Below are 23,632 nucleotides of genomic sequence, written 5' to 3'. Positions count from 1 at the left end.
CACGATGTTGTGCCGAGCTTTATCTGAAACCAAGATCAAGCTATCCCACTCCCTATCATCCTGGTGTGCTCCATGTGCCTATCCAATAACCGCTTAAATGTTCCTAAAGTGTCTGACTCCACTATCACTGCAGGCAGTCCATTCCACACCCTAACCACTCTCTGCGTAAAGAACCTATCTCTGATATCCTTCCTATATCTCCCACCATGAACCCTATAGTTATGCCCCCTTGTAATAGCTCCATCCACCCAAGGAAATAGTCTTTGAACGTTCACTCTATCTATCCCCCTCATCATTTTATAAACCTCTATTAAGTCTCCCTTCAGCCTCCTCCGCTCCAGAGAGAACAGCCCTAGCTCCCTCAACCTTTCCTCATAAGACCTACCCTCCAAACCAGGCAGCATCCTGGTAAATCTCCTCTGCACTCTTTCCAGCGCTTCCACGTCCTTCTTATAGTGAGGTAATAACTCACCCCTGCACCTTGGCCATTCTTCAAATGGGGCAGAATTTGACACAATCCTCTGGAGGTTACCTATCCAGTAATTTGTAAATGAACACATTGGGTGGAATTTTCCCCAATGGGAAATCGTAATGGCAGGGGGACGGACCATGCAAAGATCCATTGACCTTGGGCAGGATTTTCGGGCCACATTCGTCCCAAGACTGGAAAATCCTGCCCACGGTCAATGCGGATATTGCAAAGCAAAGCAAAGCACAGTTTATTTATTAGTGTCACAAGTAAGGCTTACATTAACACTGCAATGAAGTTACTGTGAAATTCCGTTAGTTGCCACATTTCAGCACCTGTTCGGGTCAAAGCACCTAACCAGCATGTCTTTGTGGGAGGAAACCTGAGCACCCGGAGGAAACCCACGCAGACACGGGGAGAACATGCGAACTGCGCACAGACAGTGACCCAAGCCAGAAATCGAACTTGGGTCCCTGGCGCTGTGAGGCAGCCGTGCTAACCACTGTGCTATGGGCTGGCCAGCTCAGTCGCTGGCCAGCGATCGGGAGGCCGACTGACAAGGTCCACTGCGCATGCACTGATTTCGGCGCTGACAGATCGGTGCAACCGCAGTGGCCCACTCAGTGCTATGCCGCTGGCCTCATCCACGGGAATATGCCCTGCCCTCTGATTTTTATCGAGATTCGCGTTATTGCTACCTGCAGTGCACAGAGTGTGGAAGATCCATGTTGAAACTCCCGCTGAAAAAACCAGCGTGATTTACTCCAGTTTTCACGTGAATTCGACGCTTAGAATCCCAGCCCAGGTCTTTTGGGTTTGTTTATAAATATACATTTTTAATGAGGTTTTACAATTCCTGAAGCTTAAGAAATGGGTTAAAAGTTCAGTGATTGTGGGGAGGAAAACACAAAGTAAAAAGAACTCTCCTATTGCCTATGTGAGTGGTCCAGAGATACAGACACTGAGGAAAGACAGAAGAGAGGGTTTCATGTGTGTCAGAGAGCGAAGATAGAGCTTTTCAGCACTCTGAGAAGTAAACATTACAAGATTATTGGGATAGTAGTTGGCTGAATAGTCAGTTATAGGAATGTAAGAGTGAATTCATAAACTTAGTAAAGTGGATAGATCTAGCACCCCTGCAGTAGAGTGAAATCGCATGCTAAGACCTCAAGGGTCTGACGTCAGCAGAATGTGCCAGCAAGGTTGTTTACTTTTTAGAAAAGCAGACAATTTTCCAGCTAGATGCCAAACAAGTTTTTGGGTGAAAGTTTTGATTATAAACCTACATATACAGGATTGGAATTTTAAAACAATGTTCTGCGTACTATCTAACTGTATAGCAGTCTGTATCTGTATTGGAGCTCAGCGATGTATTAGAATGCTGCCCCTGTGATCACTATGTCAGAGAGATGTATTAGAACTTTGTTCGAGCTGTGAGAGCTGTATCAGTAGAGGGTGCTCAAAGAACAAAGAAAATTACAGCACAGGAACAGGCCCTTCGGCCCTCCAAGCCTGCACCGACCATGCTGCCTGACTGAACTAAAACCCCCTACCCTTCCGGGGACCATATCCCTCTATTCCCATCCTATTCATGTATTTGTCAAGACGCCTCTTAAAAGTCACTACCGTATCCGCTTCCACTACCTCCCCCGGCAACGAGTTCCAGGCACCCACTACTCTCTGTGTAAAACATCTGCCTCGTACATCTCCTTTAAACCTTGCCCCTCGCACCTTAAACCTGTGCCCCCTAGTAATTGACTCTTCCACCCTGGGAAAAAGCTCCTCCAGAGTTTCTCTGGGGTAGTTCCCTCCATGCTTTAATCATGAATAAATTATTGTAACCTGTCCCTGGGTCTCCTGTGGTTAGCTGGAAGAAGTCCACCACAACAGGACTCAGTAAAGTGTTTTGTTTACCAGAGGTGTTACTGGAAGATTGAGTTTTGAGTGCAGTTTTTGAGTGTCTTGGGCAGAGATACAAGTGGGTGAAAATCATCGAGGGGTGGCACAGTGGCAGCACGGTGGCACAGTGGTTAGCACTGCTGTCTCACAGCTCCAGGAATCTGGGTTTAATTTTGTCCTTGGATCACTGTCTGTGTGGAGTCTGCACATTCTCCTTGTGTCTGAGTGGGTTTCCTCCGGGTGCTCCTGTTTCCTCCCGCAGTCCAAAGATGTGCAGGTTAGACGATTGACCATGCTAAATTGCCCTTTAATGTCCCAAGGATATGTAGGTTAGATGGTAAATGTATGGGATTACAGGAATAGGGCGAGGGAGACGGCCTGGGTAAAATACTCTGTCAGAGAGTCGGTGCAGATTCGATGGGCTGAATGGCCTCTTCTGCGCTGTAGGGATTCTATGATTCCATGAAACAGTGCTTTTTCTCACATAAATTCTCTGTTTGATCTCTCAGAGTGCTCATTTAGAATGGACTTTTCTAAAGCAGGCTGTGAAGTCAGGTCCTTGTGTTTCAGTTGCTGTTTTTGGGGTCATTCATTTCCTACGCCTCCGACCAACCAATCTCTTACAAATTCATCAATTACTCCAAATGCACATTTTTCGGTTAAGAGTGTCTGCAGAGGACTGATGGATTGAGTTGAATGGCTTCTGATTAGTGGGATGGGATATGTGGTGGTCTAAAATTATATTTTTAAGTGTTTCTTCTAATTTCTGTAGGGTAATGGCGGGGTCCGCTTTATGTTCTTCCGAATCGAAGTTATACAATCTAAACTTTGCGACCCAATTGCAAGACCTGCGAAGTTCAGCAGGATGTAGGCTTGTAGGTTTTTGGATTCTTTCAGACAGTATTGTAGCGCAGATGATCCATTCCTGCTTGGATCAGTCCCAATTATCCGCCACATTGGTGGGTCAATGTTTCAAAGTCTCCCTACCATACTGCCAGCCCTGACACACTGTAGTTCTGCGTGGTCTGTTACATCACAGGAGACTTTCAACAAACGGGAGGTTTATTAACTAAACATTCGGACTCTCATTAACACACCCACTTTGCCCAAGGTCCCCGGCATTCTGCCAAGCTCCACTGCCATGACCGCCATCATGTAGTCATGTGACAGCCTGGTCTACAATATGCAAATATAAAACAATGTCACATGTAGAGGCGTGGATCCACTGTTATTAAAGAAATTTGGATGGAAAATTAGTTGAATGAGGAAGCTGCAATTAGGTGCAGGCAAGGTTTTTTTATTTCAAACCCTGTAGAACCAGGAAATGAAGGCTTAAGAAGTAAGGAATTGCAAAATTTGAGATTTTAGAGAAAAAGAACAAGGAAGAAGAACAAAGAAAATTACAGCACAGGAACAGGCCCTTCGGCCCTCCAAGCCTGCACCGACCATGCTGCCCGACTGAACTAAAACCCCCTACCCTTCCAGGGACCATATCCCTCTATTCCCATCCTATTCATGTATTTGTCCAAACTCCTCTTGAAAGTCACTATCGTATCTGCTTCCACTACCTCCCCCAGCAGCGAGATTCAGGCACTCACCACCCTCTGTGAAAAAAAACTTTCCTCATACCTAAACCTTGCACCTTAAACCTATGCCCCCTAGTAATTGACTCTTCCACCCTGGGAAAAAGCTTCTGACTATCCACTCTGTCCATGCCCCTCATAATCTTGTAGACAAGAGACCAGTGGTCAAATAAACCATAACAGTGCATCAGTAATGGATCTTCCCTGGATATGTGACAAGATTGAAGAAGCATTAGGTTTATCCATAAAATGCAAAAGATCTCATCCTAATTTAAATGTAATGTTAGTTTGAAAGTACAATTTCATTGTTAGTTTGATGGAAGATGCTTATCTTTACATCAATTTAAAAGTTAAATAAGCTTTCTCGCTCTCACCAGAAGTTTATGGTTGCCTTCGATTCCCGGCTTGGGTCACTGTCTGTGTGGAGTTTGCACATTCTCCTCGTGTCTGCGTGGGTTTCCTCCGGGTGCTCCGGTTTCCTCCCGCAGTCCAACGATGTGCGGGTTAGGTTGATTGGCCATGCTAAATCGTCCCTTAGTGTCCTGAGATGCGTAGGTTAGAGGGATTAGCGGGTAATATGTGTAGGGATATGGGACTAGGGCCTGGGTGGGATTGTGGTCGGTGCAGACTTGATGGGCCGAATGGCCTGTTTCTGCACTGTAGGCTTTCTATGATTTCTATGATTTCTTGCAAGAATGCTTCTTTTGAAGTTTAGAGAAGCACCAGCAACTTTAATCATTTATCCGGCAGCTGCTTTACATTTTTAGTTCTGTGACTTAATGGAACTGTAAACATGACAAAGTATAAACAGATTTCACCCATGTGGCTTTGACACTCTGCAACAGAATCAATGTACCCACTGACTCCGTATCACATTCAGTCCCTCAATCAGTCATTTTATTTATTCATGACACGTGAGCATCGCTAACTGGATCAGCATTTATTACCCATTGCCTTTTAATGGGCAGTTAAGAATCAACCGCATTGTGGAGTCACATGTAGGCCAGACCGGGTAAGGATGGCAGAATTCCTTCCCTAAAGGACATTAGTGAACCAGATAGTTTTTTTAAACTACAATCGACAATGGTTCCTCCGGGTGCTCCGGTTTCCTCCCACAGTCCAAAAGATGTGCTGGTTAGGGTGCATTGCCATGCTAAATTCTCCCTCAGTGTACCCGAACAGGCGCTGGAGTGTGGTGACTAAGGGGTTTTCACAGTAACTTCATCGTAGTGTTAATGTACACTAATGTAATGCAACACTGATAAATCAACTTTAAACGAGATTTTTAATTCTAGATAGTTATTGAATTCAATTTTCACCATCTGCCGTGGTGGGATTTGAACATGGGTCTCTGGATTACTAGTCCAGTGACAATACCACTAGGCCACTGCCTCCTCATGTATAAAACAAATACTGAGTGATTATATTAAAATTCATTATTTTTATAATGAAACACTCTAAAGTTGAAGTTTTAACCAGTTTCCAATGAGTTATTGAAATCTGTCTGGGAGGTGGAGTCAGAAGGGAGATGATTGGACAATTCCCCTTTTATTCACATCTGGAGTCTGCATTGCTGTAAGGGCTGATAATCAGTCTTAATCACTGAATTGTTACGGTGCAGAAGGAGGCCATTTGGCCCATTGTTTCTGCACTGAGTCTCCAAATGGGCTTCATGGCTTTGTGTCATTCCCCTGCCTTTTCCCCATACCTCTGCACATTGTTTCAATTCAAATAATCATCTAATGTCCTCCTGAATGCCTCGATTGAATCTCACAGAATCATAGAGTTTCACAGCATAGAAAGAGACCCTTCAGCCCATCGTATCTGTGCCGGCCATCAAGCACCTATCGTAATCTCACTTTCCGATATTTGGTCCGTAGTCTTGTGTGCTATGGTGTTTCGAGTGCTCATCTAAATGTTCTGAGGGTTCCTGCCTCTACAACCCTCTCAGACAGTGAGTTCCAGACTCCCACCACCTCCACCACACTTCCAGTCAGTGCATTCTAGACACTAACCACTCGCTGGGTGAAAAAGATTTTTCTCACATCACATTTGCTTCTTTGGCAAATCACTTTTAAATCTGTGCCCTCTCATTCTTGATCCTTTTACGAGTGGGAACAGTTTTTCCCTATCGACTCTGTCCCTCATGATTTTGAACACCTCTATCAAATCTCCTTTCAGCTTTTTTCTCTTCAGGAGAATAGTCCCAACCTCTCCAATCTACTCTCATAACTGAAGTTTCTCATCCCTGGTATCGTGATTTTGTTCACCCTCTTCTGCACTCTCTCCAATGCGTTCACATCCTATAGTGTGGTGCCCAGAGCTGTACACACTGAAGGCTAACTAGTGTCTTGCATAAGTTCAACATAACCTCTTTGCTCGTGTAGCTCTTATTAATAAAGCCCAGAATACCATATGAATACCATACGATATTTGAATTGTGTAGCCACCATCTTCTCATGGGTAAATAAGGATGGACAATAGATGTTGGTCTAGCCGATGATGCCCACATCCCGTGAATGAATGAATTTTTAAAGAAGTGGCTCAGTTTTTGTTTGATAATACTTCCGTGACTGGTTAAAGACACCGTCTAAATGAAAGTTGTTGTAAGCTAATACAGTAAAATAATGAATTCTTCTTTAATGAATCCATCATTAAAGAAGAAATAGCAGGCCATCTGGATAAGAATGGTTCGATTCAGCAGACGCAGCATGGATTCATGAGAGGAAAGTCGTGCTTGACGAACTTGTTGGATTTTTATGAAGATGTGACTAGTGCGGTTGACGGAGGGGAACCGGTGGATGCGGTGTTTTTGGATTTCCAAAAGGCGTTTGATAAGGTGCCTCACAAAAGGTTGCTGAAGAAGATTGGGTCACACGGAGTTGGGGGTAGGGTGTTAGCGTGGATTGGGGATTGGCTATCTGACAGGAAGCAGAGAGTCGGAATAAATGGGTGCTTTTCTGGTTGGCGGATGGTAACTAGTGGCATGCCGCAGGGATCGGTACTGGGGCCTCAACTATTTACCATTTATATAGACGATCTGGAGGAGGGGACTGAGTGTAGGGTAACAAAGTTTGCAGACGACACAAAGATAAGTGGAAAAGTGAATTGTGTGGAGGGCGTAGAAGGTCTGCAGAGAGATTTGGACAGGCTGAGTGAGTGGGCGAGGATCTGGCAGATGGAGTATAACGTTAACAAATGCGAGGTTATTCACTTTGGAAGAAATAATAGCAAATTGGATTATTATCTAAATGGAAAGAAATTACAACATGCTGCTGTGCAGAGGGACCTGGCGGTCCTTGTGCATGAGACGCAAAAACCCAGTCTGCAGGTGCAACAGGTGATCAAGAAGGCAAATGGGATGTTGGCCTATATCGCAAGGGGGATAGAATATAAAAGCAGGGATGTCTTGCTGCATCTGTACAGGGCATTGGTGAGGCCGCAGCTGGAATACTGTGTGCAGTATTGGTCCCCTTATTTGCAGAAGGATATATTGGCCTTGGAGGGAGTGCAGAGAAGGTTCACCAGGTTGATACCAGAGATGAGGGGTGTTGATTATGAGGAGAGACTGAGCAGATTGGGTTTGAATTCGTTGGAATTTAGAAGGCTGAGGGGGGACCTTATAGAGACCTATAAGATAATGAAGGGGCTGGATAGGGTAGAGGTGGAGAGATTCTTTCCACTTAGAAAGGAAACTAGAACTAGAGGGCACAGCCTCAAAATAAAGGGGGGTCAGTTTAGGACAGAGTTGAGGAGGAACTTCTTCTCTCAGAGGGTGGTGAATCTCTGGAATTCTCTGCCCACTGAAGTGGTGGAGGCTACCTCGTTGAATATGTTTAAATCACGGATAGGTGGATTCCTGATCGGTAAGGGAATTAGGGGTTATAGGGATCAGGCGGGTAAGTGGAACTGATCCACTTCAGATCAGCCATGATCTTATTGAATGGCGGGGCAGGCTCGAGGGGCTAGATGGCCTACTCCTGCTCCTATTTCTTATGTTCTTATGTTCTTATCTGTGAATCTGGCATTGGAATTTTCTACCAATCAGCATTCTCGGTTCTGTTTTCTTCACAGAATCACATAATTGTTACAGCACTGAAGGAGACCATTTGGCCCATCGGAGGGAATTTTCTGGTTTGGGGGTGAGCACGGCTGGAAAATCCTGCCCATCATGTCTACACCGGCTCTGCAAATCAGCAACTCATATCGTACCATTGCCCTGCCTTCACCCTGTAAACCCTGCCTGTAACCCTGCACATTCTTCCGTTTCAGATAACAGTCTAATTTCCCTGTGAATGTATTGATTGAATCTGCCTCCACCTCACTTGTTAGGCAGTGCGTGCCAAACTCTCACCACTCATGTCACTTTTTCTCTTCATGTCACTTTTGATTGGAGACGTCAAACTTGCCAGTTTCACTTTCTGGTCTCATCCACTCCCCGCTTTGCAAACTATCTGCCCTCGGCACTGCTCACTCGATTACCCCTTAAGGCCTCAATACCCATGTGATCATCCTGGAAGTTTCTCAATGAATGAAAACACAGATCTCACCTTACATCCCAGTTAACCGGCACATTTGATTAACTGGCACCTCCCATTCCTGGAGCATGCTAGAGATTTTCTTCTATTGTTTTGGTCAAATTGCTTCAGTGCAAGAAGCAGCCAATCCAACTAACTCATCAAGAAATAGCTCACATTTACCAGCCAGCCTAATCCAGGCTGAACAATATGGAGAGTTTTGGTGACAATATGGAGAGTTGTTGGTGACAATATGGAGAGTTTTGGTGACAATCCTCTGTCTCTACTTTGTGTCCCAGATCCATTAATGTGACATTCAATTAATCCCACCCATAAATTTCAGGGAATTATCAGATTTGGTAGAAGCTAACCACTTTCAGAGTGCAAGTTAACATTTGGAAATGAGTTGGATTGCTTTCAGCTATTTCTCAACAAGAAGCCTCAGAGTACCAGCAAGTATAATCTTCCAGTATAACACTCTTCCTTTGATCAATGTACAGATCCTTCCTTTGATCTGTACAGATTCAAGAACAAAGAACAGTACAGCACCGGAATAGGCCCTTCGGCCCTCCAAGTCTGTGCTGACACAGATGCCTCTCTAATCTAATATTTTCTTGCCTCTACATGGTCCATATCCCTCTATTCCCTGCCTCTTCATGTATCTATCCAGAGGCCCCTTGAACGTTGTTATAGAATCTGCTTCTTAATCTGTAATCATTGATAACAGAAGTAAATTGATTTTTTAAAACTACTTCAAACAAATTGGGGATTAGTGGCACCTCCGAAGGTGTAAGTGATCTTTTGGTATGGATTGAAAACTGGTTAACAGACAGAAAGCAGAGTAGGAATGAACAGGTCATTCTCAGGATGGCAGGCTGTGACTGGTGAGGTACCCCAAGGATGAGTGCTGGGGCCAGAGTTGTTCACAATCTTGATTTGGATGTGTGGGCCAGTTGTAATATTTCCACATTTGCTGATGACATCTAACTGGGTGGGAATGTAATTTGTAATGTTAAGGACCAGATCAGAAACTCCAAGGTTATTTTATGAAGTTAGCCTAGACCTTACTTTTTATACTTGATTTTGGCATGAGTTTCATTCCAGGTATGACTCAAGTGACCTACTAGGAAGCTTTTATCAAACAAACTTTATTGAAGAACACAGTTAGAACATAACAAAAAGAATTAACATAACTTTTAACAATTAATATAGTTAAACATGACAACATTTTATTCTTAACAGCTAGCTATCTCTATTGTTCCAATTTAGCAGTATTCCTCATAGACATTAATCCCTTCTTTAGAACCAGTTAACACTGAAACCAAAGTTGCTTACATAGGTACTGGATTTCTGGCCCTTTAACACCTTTGGAGAGTGATCCAGACAGACAGCTGTCTTCTAATTCACATGCAGCAACTTCCAGAGAAAACTCCACCCCCAAACTACAGAATCTCAGAGAAAGAGATTTACTTCCCAGCAGATTCATCTCCAGACCTCTGACAGACAAAGAGGTACAGAGAAAGCGATCTCTCTCTAAAGATCCCAAACAGCAGTCTGCTGTGAGTTCTCTGTGAGAACTGTACTCATTTGACCTTACTTGTCAATCAACATAATCAAGCCCTACTCTGCAATATCCCAGGGGAAAACACAAATTGACAGAAGCCTGCATTAGTTCAGATTGAAACAAACACTGCATCAATTAAGATCAATTGTGCTGCTATACAGGGCTGCTGGATCCAGACAAAATGGCTCCGAGTGCATAGAACAGATCCTGCACAAGAAACATGACTAAAATACATTTCTTAAAGGCACAGTATTGTCGCAGTAAGAAAGATGCAAGGAGGTTTCAAACAGACTTGGACAGACTAAGTGAATCGAGTAGAACATGGCCGATGGAATATGATGTGAATAAGTGTGAAGTTGCCCATTTTTGTAGAAAAAACAGAAAGGCAGAATATTTCTTAAATGGTGAGAGGTTGGGATATGCGGGTGTCCGAAGAGACCTGGGTGTCCTTGTTCATTGGTCACTAAAAGCTCACATGTAGGTGTAGCAAACAATTAGGAAGGCAAATGGCCTACATAGCAAGGGTTTTTAAGTACAGGGGTAAGGAAGTCTTGCTGCAATTATATAGAACCTTGATGAGGCCCCACCTGGAGTATTGTGCACAGTTTTGATGTTATTATCTAAGGAATGATATGCTTGCCATAGGGGGAGTGCAACAGAGGTTCACCAGATTAATCCCTGGGATAGCGGGATTGTTTTATGAGGAGAGATTGAGGAAACTGCACCTGTATGCTCCAGAGTTTCGAAGAATGAAAGGCAATTGAAATTCTTAGAGGATGTGACAGGGTACATGTGGATAGGTTTGCCCTGACTGGTGAGTCTAAAACCAGGGGACACAGTTTCAGCATAAGAGGCAGCCTATTTAAGACTGAGACGAGGAGGAATCTCTTCACTCAGGGGGGGGTGGTGAATCTTTGGAATTCTTTACCCCAGAGGACTGTGGAATCTCAGCCATTGAGCATGTAGAGGACAGAAATCAATAGATTTCTGGATATTAATAACACCAAGGGATATGCAGGACATCGCGGGGAAATTAAGTTGGGGAGATGATCGGCCATGATCTAATTGAAACAGGAAGACATTATTATTTGGATGATGGGGAATGTGCAATGAAATCTGGGTGTCACTGGGTGTACACTAGTCACTGAAGGTAAGCATGCAGGTGCAGCAGGTGGTAAAGAAGGCAAATGGTATGTTGGCCTTCATAGTGAGAGGATTCAAGTGCAGGAACAGGGATGTTTTGCCACAATTATACAGGGCCTTGGCGAGGCCACAACTGGAATATTGTGTACAGTTTTGGTCTCCTTTTCTGAGGAAGGATGATCTTGCTCTAGAGGGACAGCGACAAATGTTTACCAGGCTGATTCCTGATGGCGGGACCAACGTATGAGGAGAGATTGAGTCAGTGAAGATTGGAGTTCAGAAGAATGAGGGGGGATCTCATAGAAACCTTTAAAATTTTAACAGGATTTGACAGAGTAGATGCAGGAAGGATGTTCCTGATGGTGGGAGTGTCCAGTCTAACAATTTGGGGTAAACCATCAGGACTGAGATGAGAAGAAATTTCTTCACCCGGATGGTGGTGAATCTGTGGAATTTGCTACTATAGAAAGTAGTTGAGGCCAAAATGTTGTATGTTTTCAAGAAGGAGTTAGATATAGCTCATGGGCAAAGAGGATCAAAGGATAGGGGGGCAGGGGGAAGGTGGGATCAGGCTATTGAGGTGGATGATCAGCCATGATTATACTGAATGGTGCAGCAGGCTCAAAGGGCCGAATGGCCTACTCCTACTCCTATTTTCTATATTTCAATGAATGACAGACGGGCTGAATGGTTTACTGCTGTTTCTTTGTTCCTATGTACATAGCTCCAGACTATAACATGCATGTAAAAGTTGCCATAGCAACTTGGACTATCTGAGTGAACTATAACACAAACAACACAACACTACCAAAGCAATATCTAGAGGCTGTCTTGGAATATTTGGGATTATTCTGATTTAACATTTTGGAAAACTGGAGAATATTAAAATCTTAAAGATCACCTTCTGGGTTCTGGGAGGTGTCATGGGTAAGTTTTAACATTCTCCCAGGATCTGAATTTGAATCCAGCCCTCATTAATGGGCTGAATTCTCAATCATCCAATGGGGGTGTGGCCACACTCTGAAAACAGTGCTGTTGACTGTGATCAGCCAATTCAGGAACACAAGCCAGTTTTTAATTGGATGGGGGGGGCGGTGGGGTGGGGGGGGGGCGGTGGGGGATGTGGTTGGGGGGAGTTGGTAACTGCATACCTCCAATTTACAGTGGCACAGGGGTTAGCACTGCTGCCTCTCAGTGCCAAGAACCCGGGTTTGATTCTTGGCTTGGGTCACTTCTGCGAGGAGTTTGCATGTTCTCCCCGTATCTGCGTGGGTTTCCTCCGGGTGCTCCCGTTTCCTCCCACGTTCCGAAAGACGTGCTGGTTAGGGTGCATTGGCCATGCTAAATTCTCCCTCAGTGTACCCGAACAGGTGCCGGAGTGTGGCGACTAGGGGATTTTCACAGTAACTTCATTGCCTTCTGGTGACGAATAAATAAACTTTACAGCCATTGGAGCAGCAATTTGAGATTTTCAATGGAACACATGGAAAGACTGAAGATTCTGGGACCCATTGGGATCCAGTTGTTGGGAGTAATACAGGGAGTAGTGAATCGAAAATGTTGTATAAAAGAGGAAATTGAAACTCATGCGGTACTGCAGAGATTTTCCACCTCTGGGTCTGATGTTATATTGCTGACACCACCTGGGTATCCGGGGAGGGTAGAGGAAGCCTTGGTCAACCAATGAAGGCCAGGTGAGGGAATGGAAATTGGAGGGTGTGACTCTGACATTAGACAGCGCAGTGAGGAGGGACATTGTCCTGGTCAGATCCTGCGATAGGTTAGAGTGAGGTTGGCTAGTAAAACTTCACTGCTGTTCAGTAGGTTATTTTGGTCCAAGCTTTAACATTTTTCACCAAATATTTTGGTGTTGCCTCCTTCATACCCATAGGTTGCAACTGGTCAGCTTCGGGCATATCCTAATGGCCGTCCAACCCGGGTGCTCCAGTTTCCTCCCACGCTCTGAAGATATGCAGTTGAGGTGGATCGGCCATGCTAAATTGCCCTTTAGTTCACAGTGGTGTAGGTTAGGCAGATTAGCCACAGTAAATGCATGAGGTTACAGGGATAGAATGGGGGGCAGAGAGGGCTGGTCCTGGGTAAAATGCTCTTTCAGAGAGTCAGTGCAGACTTAATGGGCTGAATGGCCTCCTTTTGCACTGTCGGGGTTCTTTGGTTCTATGTTTCAGTTGGATGCTCAGCTTTAAGTCCTCAATCCTCACTGTTACCACTTTTCCGATTACTTCCCAATATCCCAATTCCCACTATCTACGCTCCAAAAATACTTCAGCTCTTGGAAGACATCAAGTTGGTAGGAAAGGCGCTACATAAATACAAGACTTCTTTCTCCAACGGGGGCAATTTCACCCATGCACCAGTCATGTATGTGGACCACAGCATCACCCTCAGCAGTGAAGATTGATACAAATTTAGCTCAACAGTCATATCCTTAGAATCAGATAACCAAAGGAGGCCATTCAGCCTATTGTGTCTCTGCTGGTTTTTTGTAAGAGCTATGCAATTAGGCACCTTTTTCTGCCCCTCGCATCCGCCTCTATAGACCTGCAAGTTTTTCACTGTGAAGTATAGTACATGTCCAGGTGTCTGGATCATCAACAACCTGTCCTGGTCCCTCCATGCTGACGCTATAGTTAAGAAAGCCCACCAACGCCTCTACTTTCTCAGAAGGCTAAGGAAATTTGGCATGTCAGCTACAACTCTCACCAACTTTTACAGAGGCACCATAGAAGGCATCCTTTCTGGTTGTATCACAGCTTGGTCTGGCTCCTGCTCTGTCCAAGACCACAAGAAACTACAAAGGGTCATGAACGAAGCCCAGTCTATCACTCAAACCAGCTTCCCATCCAAAGATGTGCGGTTTACGTGGATTGGCCATGCTAAATTGCCCCTTAGTGTCAGGGGGATTAGTTAGGGTAAATGCATGGGGTTATGGAGATAGGGCTTGGGTGGGATTGTGGTCAGTGCAGACTTGATGGGCCGAATGGCCTCTTTCTGCACTGTAGGGATTCTATGATTCTATGATCCACTGACACTGTCTACACTTCCTGCTGCCTCAGAAAGGCAGCCAACATAATAAAGGACTCCATGAACCCCGGACATACTCTCTTCCACCTTCTTCCGTCAGGAAAAAGATACAAAAGTCTGAGGACACATACCAACTGAGTCAAGAACAGCTTCTTCCCTGCTGCCATCAGACTTTTGAATGGACCTACCTCGCATTAAGTTGATCTTTCTCTACACCCCTAGCTGTGACTGTAACACTACATTCTGTACCCTCTCCTTTCCTTCTCTATATACTGTATGCTTTGTCTGTATGGCGCGCAAGAAACAATACTTTTCACTGTATACTAATACATGTGACAATAATAAATCAAATCAAAAATAATGTCCAATTCTCTTTGCAAAGCTAATGCTGAATCTTCAGGTGACGTATTTCAGATCACAACAGTCTGCTGTCTGCAAATATTCTCAACTCTCCTGTGGTTCATTTGCTAAATGCCTTAAATCTGTATCCCATGGTTACCAACACCCCTGCCAGTGGAAACGATTTCTCCTTATTTACTCCATCAAAATCCTTCATCTTACCTTCATGCCTAAGCTAACCCGCCAAGCGTGCGTTTCTGACTTCTAATGTAACTGAAAAACACTTTGCCATAATTGTCCCCTATTCTTTCTCTCCAAAGCCCTGCCAGTACCAGCTGAAGTCATCCTCAGCTTGCGCTTTGAACCTTATCCCTATTCTTTTTAATAATTGTATTCCTTTATGTATTGAAGCATTTTTCTTTAAAGGTTAATTTATTGTCTGTGGCAGTAATTTCCTTCCCCAACTGAAATCTAATGACACAAATAATTGCCTCTTTCTGAACGAGACTCACTTAATGGATGGATAGTTCAAATCTCCATGACAACCAACACGACATCGCTCTTCTCCATCTTTTCCCCAGACTGACCATCTTTGGCCTGTTACCTGCTTATCATTAGTTCCCTTCATTATAGTCCTTATATCCCCCTTTACAAAGAAAGCTCCTTGCACTGTGTCCCAACCCATCTTACACGCCCCTTATAGCTTTTATCCTCATTTCACTTCCATCCCTCTCACCCTACAAAATTTCAGAGACATTTAGAAGATATAGATTCCCCTATGGAAGAGCACATTTGTAATTTCAATATTCATTATCTTAGTCATTTGTTAGCGCAGAACTTGAGTATTTTTGATAAAAGAGACAGGCTGTCAAAGCTTTTCACCTTGCACTCATCAGGACAGATCACAAAAATACCAGTTATGAAGGGAGCAACAATTTATACTGCACGAGAAGAGAGTAGTGATTGGTTGGCAAGTGGACTCTGATTGGCAGAGGTATTGCCATGGAGAATGCACCACAGAACAGTGAACTGCCCAGATTTTGATTAAATTCACACCAGTCTGGTCGACTCTTGTTTGATCAAGGCATTGCCATGGAGGATGAACTATTGAATGGCTGTCCACAAGCTTTTGTTTAGTTGAAAAAGGAACAATGCGTGGTCATGCTCCTTTTATCTATCTTATGTGGAACATATACATATATATATATAAAACATGTGGCACGTGTAGGTGAGGTGAGCCATACTCCGAGCTGACTGGTTGTCACTGTAACGGCAGATTTCCTTCCCTAAAGGACATGAGTGAACCAGAAGGGTTTTTCTGACAATCGACAATGGTTTTATTGTCGAGGCGATGAGGTGCCTTGGTATTGCTGTGACGTCGGAAGGTTTTTTTTTACACTACTTGGGTAATGACTCTCAGAATCGAATACAGAGCTCATTTATTGATCAATAAGTACAGACAACAGAATGAGGAAATAATGAAAACATCAAGGCTTGGACTGGAGAAAATCAATGGTCCTCCATGCGCTGAGTCTATTGCCTCTCATTTTACCAGCTGAAGGTCAATAGACAGCTTGTACCATCAACAATAAAGGAGAAATTAAGCTCTATCACCCTCCAACAAATAGCTCGGTGGGAAAAGCATTGTGGGCTGAGGACTGATCGAGACCCGTAATAATCTCAGACATCAGACTGGTTTTTATTGAAATGTTGCCCCGGTGGTTTCTCTCATCCAGGTGCTGGTAAATGGGAGTTTGTCTGCATTTAAAGGGATTGGTTTGGGATGGAGCTCACAACTGGAGGCAAGTACACACTGGATTTTCTCCAAATCACGGTGATTTCCTAATACAAAAGCAAATCACTGCAGATGTTGGACATCTAAAATACTTTCGAAGACATCGCTGGCTGGGCCAGCATTTATTGCCCATCCCTGAGGTTATTTAAGAGTCAACCACATTGCTGTGGCTCTGGAGTCACATATAGGACAGCAGATTTCCTTCCCTAAAGGACAGGAGTGAACCAGATGGGTTTTTCTGACAATCGACAATGGTTTTATGGACATCAGTGCATGCGTAATACCAGAGTTTGATTTAAGTCAAATTTGACCATCTGCCATGGTAGGATTGGAATCCAGGTTCCACCCCAGAACATTTCCCTGGGTCTCTGAATTACTAGCCCAGTGACAATACCACTGCCCCACCCCCCACTCCCCCCCCCCTCCCCCGCCCCCTCTTATTCTTTGATGGCATGTGGGCATCACTCAGGCCAGCCTTTATTGTCCATCCCCAGTTGGGAATGGTTTGCTCGGCAATTTCAGAGGGCAGTTAAGAGTCAATCACATTGCTGTGGCTCTGGAAACACAGCAGCCAATTTGTGCACAGCAAGCTCCCACAAAAAGCAATGTGATAAGAACCAGATAATCTGTTGTAGGGGTGGTGATTGAGGTATGAATATTGGGTGGAATTCTCCCAAAACATTCTACATGTCATACCAGCGGGGAATGAGGAGCGATCTGCGCCGGTCTCTCAGGCGCACACGCGCACTGCATTCCTCCCACACTCAGTCACGTTTCTGGAGAGTTCCACACTGGTACTGGGGGTGGGCGGGGCCTAACCACACCGGTGACCCTGGCTTCAGAGTACTCAAGCCCCTGATCTCACAGTGCCCCCCCTCCCCCCCCGGATATCTGTACCCCACCCCTCACCGGCGGCATGTTCCCCCACCCCCTCTCCAACACGGGTCGCAGTATCGGGGCTCTCCCGATGGGCCCCCCTGGCTCACCCCTGAAATGTCCACCCCGTCATGACCACCTTCATGATCCACCCCTGTATAACCCGTCACCACCGCCCCCCCACATAGCACCCCCGCCATGGCTGCCATTCAGGCTTTTCCCCCTTGGCAATGCCCAACTGGCACTGCTGGGCTGCCCGATGGTTATTGCCAGGCTGTCTGGTGGGCACCACAAGTGTGCCAAGTGGGCACTGCCAGTGTGGCACTACCCAATGGGTACTGCCTGACCATGCCCCTGGCCACCCAGGGGCTTCAATGTCAGGTCTCCGGTGGTGGAGACCAGTCGTGATTTGTGATCTCCTGTCAGAGAAATGGGAACATTCCAGAAAGGGGGACGATCGCTAACGAGACTGAAATCCAGTCAATCTCGTGCACATCGGTGTTGCACTCTTCATGGACAAGTTCTGATTCGCATCATTAGAAAGGGACCTAGAGACTTGCAAACTGTTTGCTGCTGAGCGTGAAACTAGTTTTTAAGCCCGCACGCTATTCCCCGGGACTGACACGACCTGCACCAGACACGGCGAGGTTGGAGAATTGTCCCCATTGCCCAGGGCACCAGAGAGAACTCCCCAGGTCCCCTTTACATGGAGTAGCACGGTGGTTAGCACAGTGGTTAGCACTGCTGCCTCACAGCAAGAGTTTTAACAACACCAGGTTAAAGTCCAACAGGTTTATTTAGTAGCAAATGCCATGAGCTTTCGGAGCGCTGCTCCTTCGTCAGATGGAGTGGAAATCCGCTCTCAAACAGGGCACGGAAACACAAAATCAAGTTAAAGAATACTGATTAGAATGCGAATCTCTACAGCCAACCAGGTCTTAAAGCTACAGACAATGTGAGTGGAGGGAGCATTAAGCACAGGTTAAAGAGATGTGTATTGTCTCTACACAGGACAGCCAGTGAGATTCTGCAAGTCCAGGAGGCAAGCTGTGGGGGTTACTGATAGTGTGACAGAAATCCAACTTCCCGGTTTAGGCTGTCCTCATGTGTGTGGAACTTGGCTATCAATTTCTGCTCAGCGACTCTGCGCTGTCGTGTGTCGTGAAGGCCGCCTTGGAGAACGCTTACCCGAAGATCAGAAGCCGAATGCCCGTGACCGCTGAAGTGCTCCCCCACAGAAAGAGAACAGTCTTGCCTGGTGATTGTCGAGCGGTGTTCATTCATCCGTTGTCGTGGCGTCTGCATGGTTTCCCCAATGTACCATGCTTCGGGACATCCTTTCCTGCAGCGTATCAGGTAGACAACGTTGGCCGAGTTGCAAGAGTAGATACCGTGTACCTGGTAGATGGTGTTCTCATGTGAGATGATGGCATCCGTGTCGATGATCCGGCATGTCTTGCAGAGGTTGCTGTGGCAGGGTTGTGTGGTGTCGTGGTCACTGTTCTCCTGAAGGCTGGGTAGTTTGCTGCGGACAATGGTCTGTTTGAGGTTGTGCGGTTGTTTGAAGGCAAGAAGTGGGGGTGTGGGGATGGCCTTGGCGAGATGTTCGTCTTCATCAATGACATGTTGAAGGCTCCAGAGGAGATGCCGTTGCTTCTCCGCTCTGGGGAAGTACTGGACGACGAAGGGTACTCTGTCCACCGTGTCCCGTGTTTGTCTTCTGAGGAGGTCGGTGCGGTTTTTCGCTGTGGCGCGTCGGAACTCTCGATCGATGAGTCGAGCGCCATATCCTGTTCTTATGAGGGCATCTTTCAGCGTCTGGAGGTGTCTGTTGCGATCCTCCTCATCCGAGCAGATCCTGTGTATATGGAGGGCCTGTCCGTAGGGGATGGCTTCTTTAACGTGTTTAGGGTGGACACGTTAAAGTGGAGAAGTGGAGCATCGTGAGATTACCCGTGGGCTTGCGGTACAGTGAGGTGCTGAGGTGACGGCCCTTAATGGAGATGTGTGTGTCCAAGGCGGCCTTCACGACACATGACAGCGCAGAGTCGCTGAGCAGAAACTGATAGCCAAGTTCCGCACACATGAGGACGGCCTAAACCGAGATGTTGGATTTATGTCACACTATCAGTAACCCCCACAGCTTGCCTCCTGGACTTGCAGAATCTCACTGGCTGTCCTGTCTGGAGACAATACACATCTCTTTAACCTGTGCTTAATTGCTCCCTCCACTCACATTGTCTGTATCTTTAAGACCTGGTTGGCTGTAGAGATTCGCATTCTGATCAGTATTCTGTAACTTGATTTTGTGTCTCTGTGCCCTGTTTGAGAGCAGATTTCCACTCCATCAGACGAAGGAGCAGCGCTCCGAAAGCTCATGGCATTTGCTACCAAATAAACCTGTTGGACTTTAACCTGGTGTTGTTAAAACTCTTACTGTGTTTACCCCAGTCCAACGCCGGCACCTCCACATTATGCCTCACAGCACCAGGAAACTGGGTTCAATTCTGGCCTTGGGTCACTGTCTGTGTGGAGTCTATACGTTCTCCCCGTGTCTGCATGCGTTTCCTCCGGGTGCTCCGGTTTCCTCCCACAGTCCAAAGGACGTGCTAGTTAGGTGCATTGGCCATGCTAAATTCTCCCTCAGCGTACCCGAACAGGCGCCGGAGTGTGGCGACTAGGGGATTTTCACAGTAACTTCATTGCAGTGTTAATGTAAGCCTATTTGTGACACTAATAAATAAATTTTAAACTTTGAACAGTGTCGTTGGTTCCTTTTGCCCATTCAAGGGGGCAGATGGAATGTCACTTCAGCATTCCATGCAAAACGACAGAGATTCTGTCAGTGCACAGCTCACTCGGCATTACTCATGATGTGGAGATGCCGGCGTTGGACTGGGGTAGGCACAGTAAGAAGTCTCACAACACCAGGTTAAAGTCCAACAGGTTTATTTGGTAACACGAGCTTTCAGAGCGCTGCTCCTTCATCAGGTGAATGGCACTCACCTGATGAAGGAGCAGCGCTCCGAAAGCTTGTGCCATCAAATAAACCAGTTGGACTTTAACCTGGTGTTGTCGGCATTACGCGGAAGCTTCTACCTAGATTTTAATATTTGCATCTCTGGCGTGGGAATTGAACCCACAACCTTCTGACTCAGAAACATGAAGGCTACCAACCGAGACACAGCTGATACTCATACTTAGGCTCCACATGAGATTCCTCCCACATCTCACTCAATCAGAATGTCCTCCTATTCCTTTCTCCTCTGTGTGTTTATCTAGATTCCCCACGAATGCACCTACGCTGTTCGCCTCAACCACCCCATGTGGTAACAAGTTCCACATACTAGTGAAGACAGAACGTGTTGGAAAATCTCAGCAGGTCTGGCAACATTGTGGAGAGAGAGAGACACAGTTTTGAATCGAATGTGACTCTTCTTCAGAACACTGTCAGAGTAAGTTCTCACTGATCTTTAATCAGTGTCCTATCCTTTGTCAGTTACACTGGATAATACTGGAAAATAAGCCAAAAGCTGCGAGCAGACTCTTGAAATATGAATTATACCCCTTGTTACGGGGAGATGGGGCTGAATTTAAAGAATAGCAGAGCATGAATAAAAGGCTAATTAAGAGGGAGAAATTAGGGTATGAGAGGAAGCTGGCTAGAAATGTAAAAGCGATGGTAATAGTTTCTACAGGCATTTAAAAAGGAAAAGAGTAAAGTGAGTGTTAATCTTCCAGAGAGTGAGAATGGAGGATTAATAATGGAAATAAGGAAATGGTGGATAAATATTTTGCACCTGTCTTCACTGTAGAGGATACAAATAATTGTGAATCAAGAGGTGGAAGAAAGGGAGGAATTTAAAACAATTGCAATCAACAGGGAAAGGGAACTGAAAAAAATCATTAGAATTAAAAACTGACAAGTGCGCAATCCTGATGGACTTCATGCTAGGGTCTTAAAAGCAGTGGCTCGTGAGATAGTTGACGCATTGATCTTAATTTTACAAAGTCCTCTAGATTCTGGATAATCCCATCCGATTGGAAAATAGCAAATGTGACTTCTCTATACAAGAACAGGGAGTTTAAGTATTTAAGTTTATTTATATATTATTGTCACAAGTAAGCATGCATTAACACTGCAACGAAGTTACTGTGAAAATCCCCTGGTTGCCACACTCCGGCGCCTATTCGGGTACACTGAGGGAGAATTTAGCACGGCCAATGCACCTAACCAGCACGTCTTTCGGACTGTGGGAGGAAACCAGAGCACCCAGAGGAAACCCACGCAGACACGGGGAGAACGTGCAGACTCCACACAAACAGTGACCTGGAATCGAGCCTAGGTCCCTGGCGCTGGGAGGCAGCAGTACTAACCACTGTATCACCACAAAAGAGGCTGAATGCTGGAAACTACAGGCCTGCTCGCTTAATATCTGTCAGACAGAAATTGTTGGTATCTAATATTAAGTAAGTTATAACGAACGGGTCACTGAGAAAATCTCAATGTAATCTGATAAAATCAACATTGTTTTGTAAAAGAGAAGTCATGTTTGTCTAATTTATTGGAGTGCTTTGAGGAAGTAACAAACACCGTGGATAAAGGGGGACCTGTGGATGTGGTATAAATTTCCAGAAGGCACTTGGCAAGGTGCCACATCAAAGGCTACTACACAAAATGAAAGCGTATGGTATTGGTGACAACATGTTAGCATGGAGAGAGGATTTGTTAGCTAACAAGAAGCAGAGAGTCGGGATGAATGGATTATTTTCAGATTGGCAGGATGTGAAGAGTGGAGTGCCATTAGGATTAATGCTGGGACTTCTATTATTTCCAATCTACATCAATGACCTGGACAAAGGGACTGATGGTGTGGTTGCTGAATTTGCTGATGACACAAAGATAGATAAGACAGTAAGTTGCGAAGAGAACAAAAGGGATTCGCAAAGGGAAATAGATAAGTTATGCAAGTAGACAGAAATTTGGAAAATGGAGTATAATGTGGGAAAGTGTCAACTTATCCACTTTGAAAGCAGCATATTAATTAAACAGAGAGAGATTGCAGAACTCTGAGCTACAGAGGGATCTGGGTGTCCTGGTACATGAAGCACAAAAGGTTGGCAAGCAGATTTAGCAAGTGATTAGGAAGACAAATGGAATGTTGGTGTTTATTGTGAGGGGAATGAAATCTAAAAGTTGGGATGTTTTGCTGCAGTTGTATAGGGCGTTAGTGAGACCACTTTGGAGTACTGTGTACAGTCTTGGTCTCCTTGTTTAAGAAAGGACATAAATATGTTCGAGGTAGTTCAGAAAAGATTTACTCGACTGATACCTGGGATAGGGGGGAGTTATCTTGTGAGTAAAGCTTTGATAGGTTGGGCCTGTATCCATTGTGGTTTAGAAGAGTGAGAGGCGATCTTATTAAAACATATTAAATCCTCAGGAGATTTGATTGGGTGGATGTTGAAAGGATGTTTCCCCTTGTGGAAGAGATTAGAACTAGGGGGCACAGTTTAAAAATAAGGGTTTCTCATTTAGAACCATAAAATCCCAATTCCACTCTAACTCAATTTTCAAGTTTGCTGATGACACCACCGTAGTGGGTCGGATCTTAAATAATGATGAGACAGATTACAGGAAAGAGACAGAGAATCTGGTGAGCTGGTGTGAAGACAATAATCTCTCCCTCAATGAGTGTAAAATGAAGGAGATTGTCATCGGCTTCAGAAGCATAGTGGGGGACATGCCCTGTCTACATCAATGGGGCTGAAGTGGAAATGATTGAGAGCTTCAAGTTTTTAAGTGTCCAGATCACCAACAACGTGTCCTGGTCTCCCCCCCATGCTGACACTATAGTTAAGAAAGCCCAGCAATGCCTCTACTTTCTCAGAAGGCTAAGAAATTTGACATGTCAGCTACGACTCTCACCAACTTTTACAGATGCACCATAGAAAGCATTCTTTCTGGTTGTATCACAGCTTGGTATGGCATTCTTTCTGGTTGTATCACAGCTCTGCCCAAGACCGCAAGAAACTACAAAGGATCGTGAATGTAGCCCAATCCATCATGCAAACCAGCCCCCCATCCATTAACTCTGTCTACACTTGCCGCTGCCTCGGCAAAGCAGCCAGCTTAATGAAGGAACCACACATCCCAGACATTCTCTCTTCCACCTTCTTCCGTCAGGAAAAAGATACAAAAGTCTTAAGTCACGTACCAACCGACTCAAGAACAGCTTTCTGAGTCCATTTCAGATTTCCGCCACCTACTACATTTAGCTTTTGAAATTGCGCTAGTTTGGCTTGTCTTCACACTTCCACTAAAATTCATCTGCAGAATCGCTGCTCAGTAGATTTCACAAAGTGATTCTGAGTCTTGTATGGTTGAATACTATCTGTTTA

General features: G+C 45.1%; 1 protein-coding gene across 2 annotated transcripts in view; it reads right to left on the bottom strand.

Moving 5' to 3' along the window:
- The window catches only part of kcns2 (potassium voltage-gated channel modifier subfamily S member 2), a 91,831-nt gene that overhangs the window by 24,512 nt on the left and 43,687 nt on the right, over window positions 1-23,632 (bottom strand). The window contains exon 1 of one of the 2 annotated variants that reach the window (XM_078215648.1): window positions 4,326-4,357. The exons of the other annotated variant lie outside the window; for it this stretch is intronic. The gene's annotated coding sequence lies outside the window, so the exon portion shown is untranslated. Of the gene's footprint in view, window positions 1-4,325; window positions 4,358-23,632 lie in introns of those variants that run through there. 2 annotated transcript variants of the gene reach the window in all.

This window comes from Mustelus asterias, chromosome 7, assembly GCF_964213995.1.
Source record: "Mustelus asterias chromosome 7, sMusAst1.hap1.1, whole genome shotgun sequence".
In the NCBI taxonomy this organism is placed as follows: Eukaryota; Metazoa; Chordata; class Chondrichthyes; order Carcharhiniformes; family Triakidae; genus Mustelus; species Mustelus asterias.
Note: the sequence above shows the minus strand (reverse complement) of the source record. Positions and strands in the feature narration are given on the sequence as shown.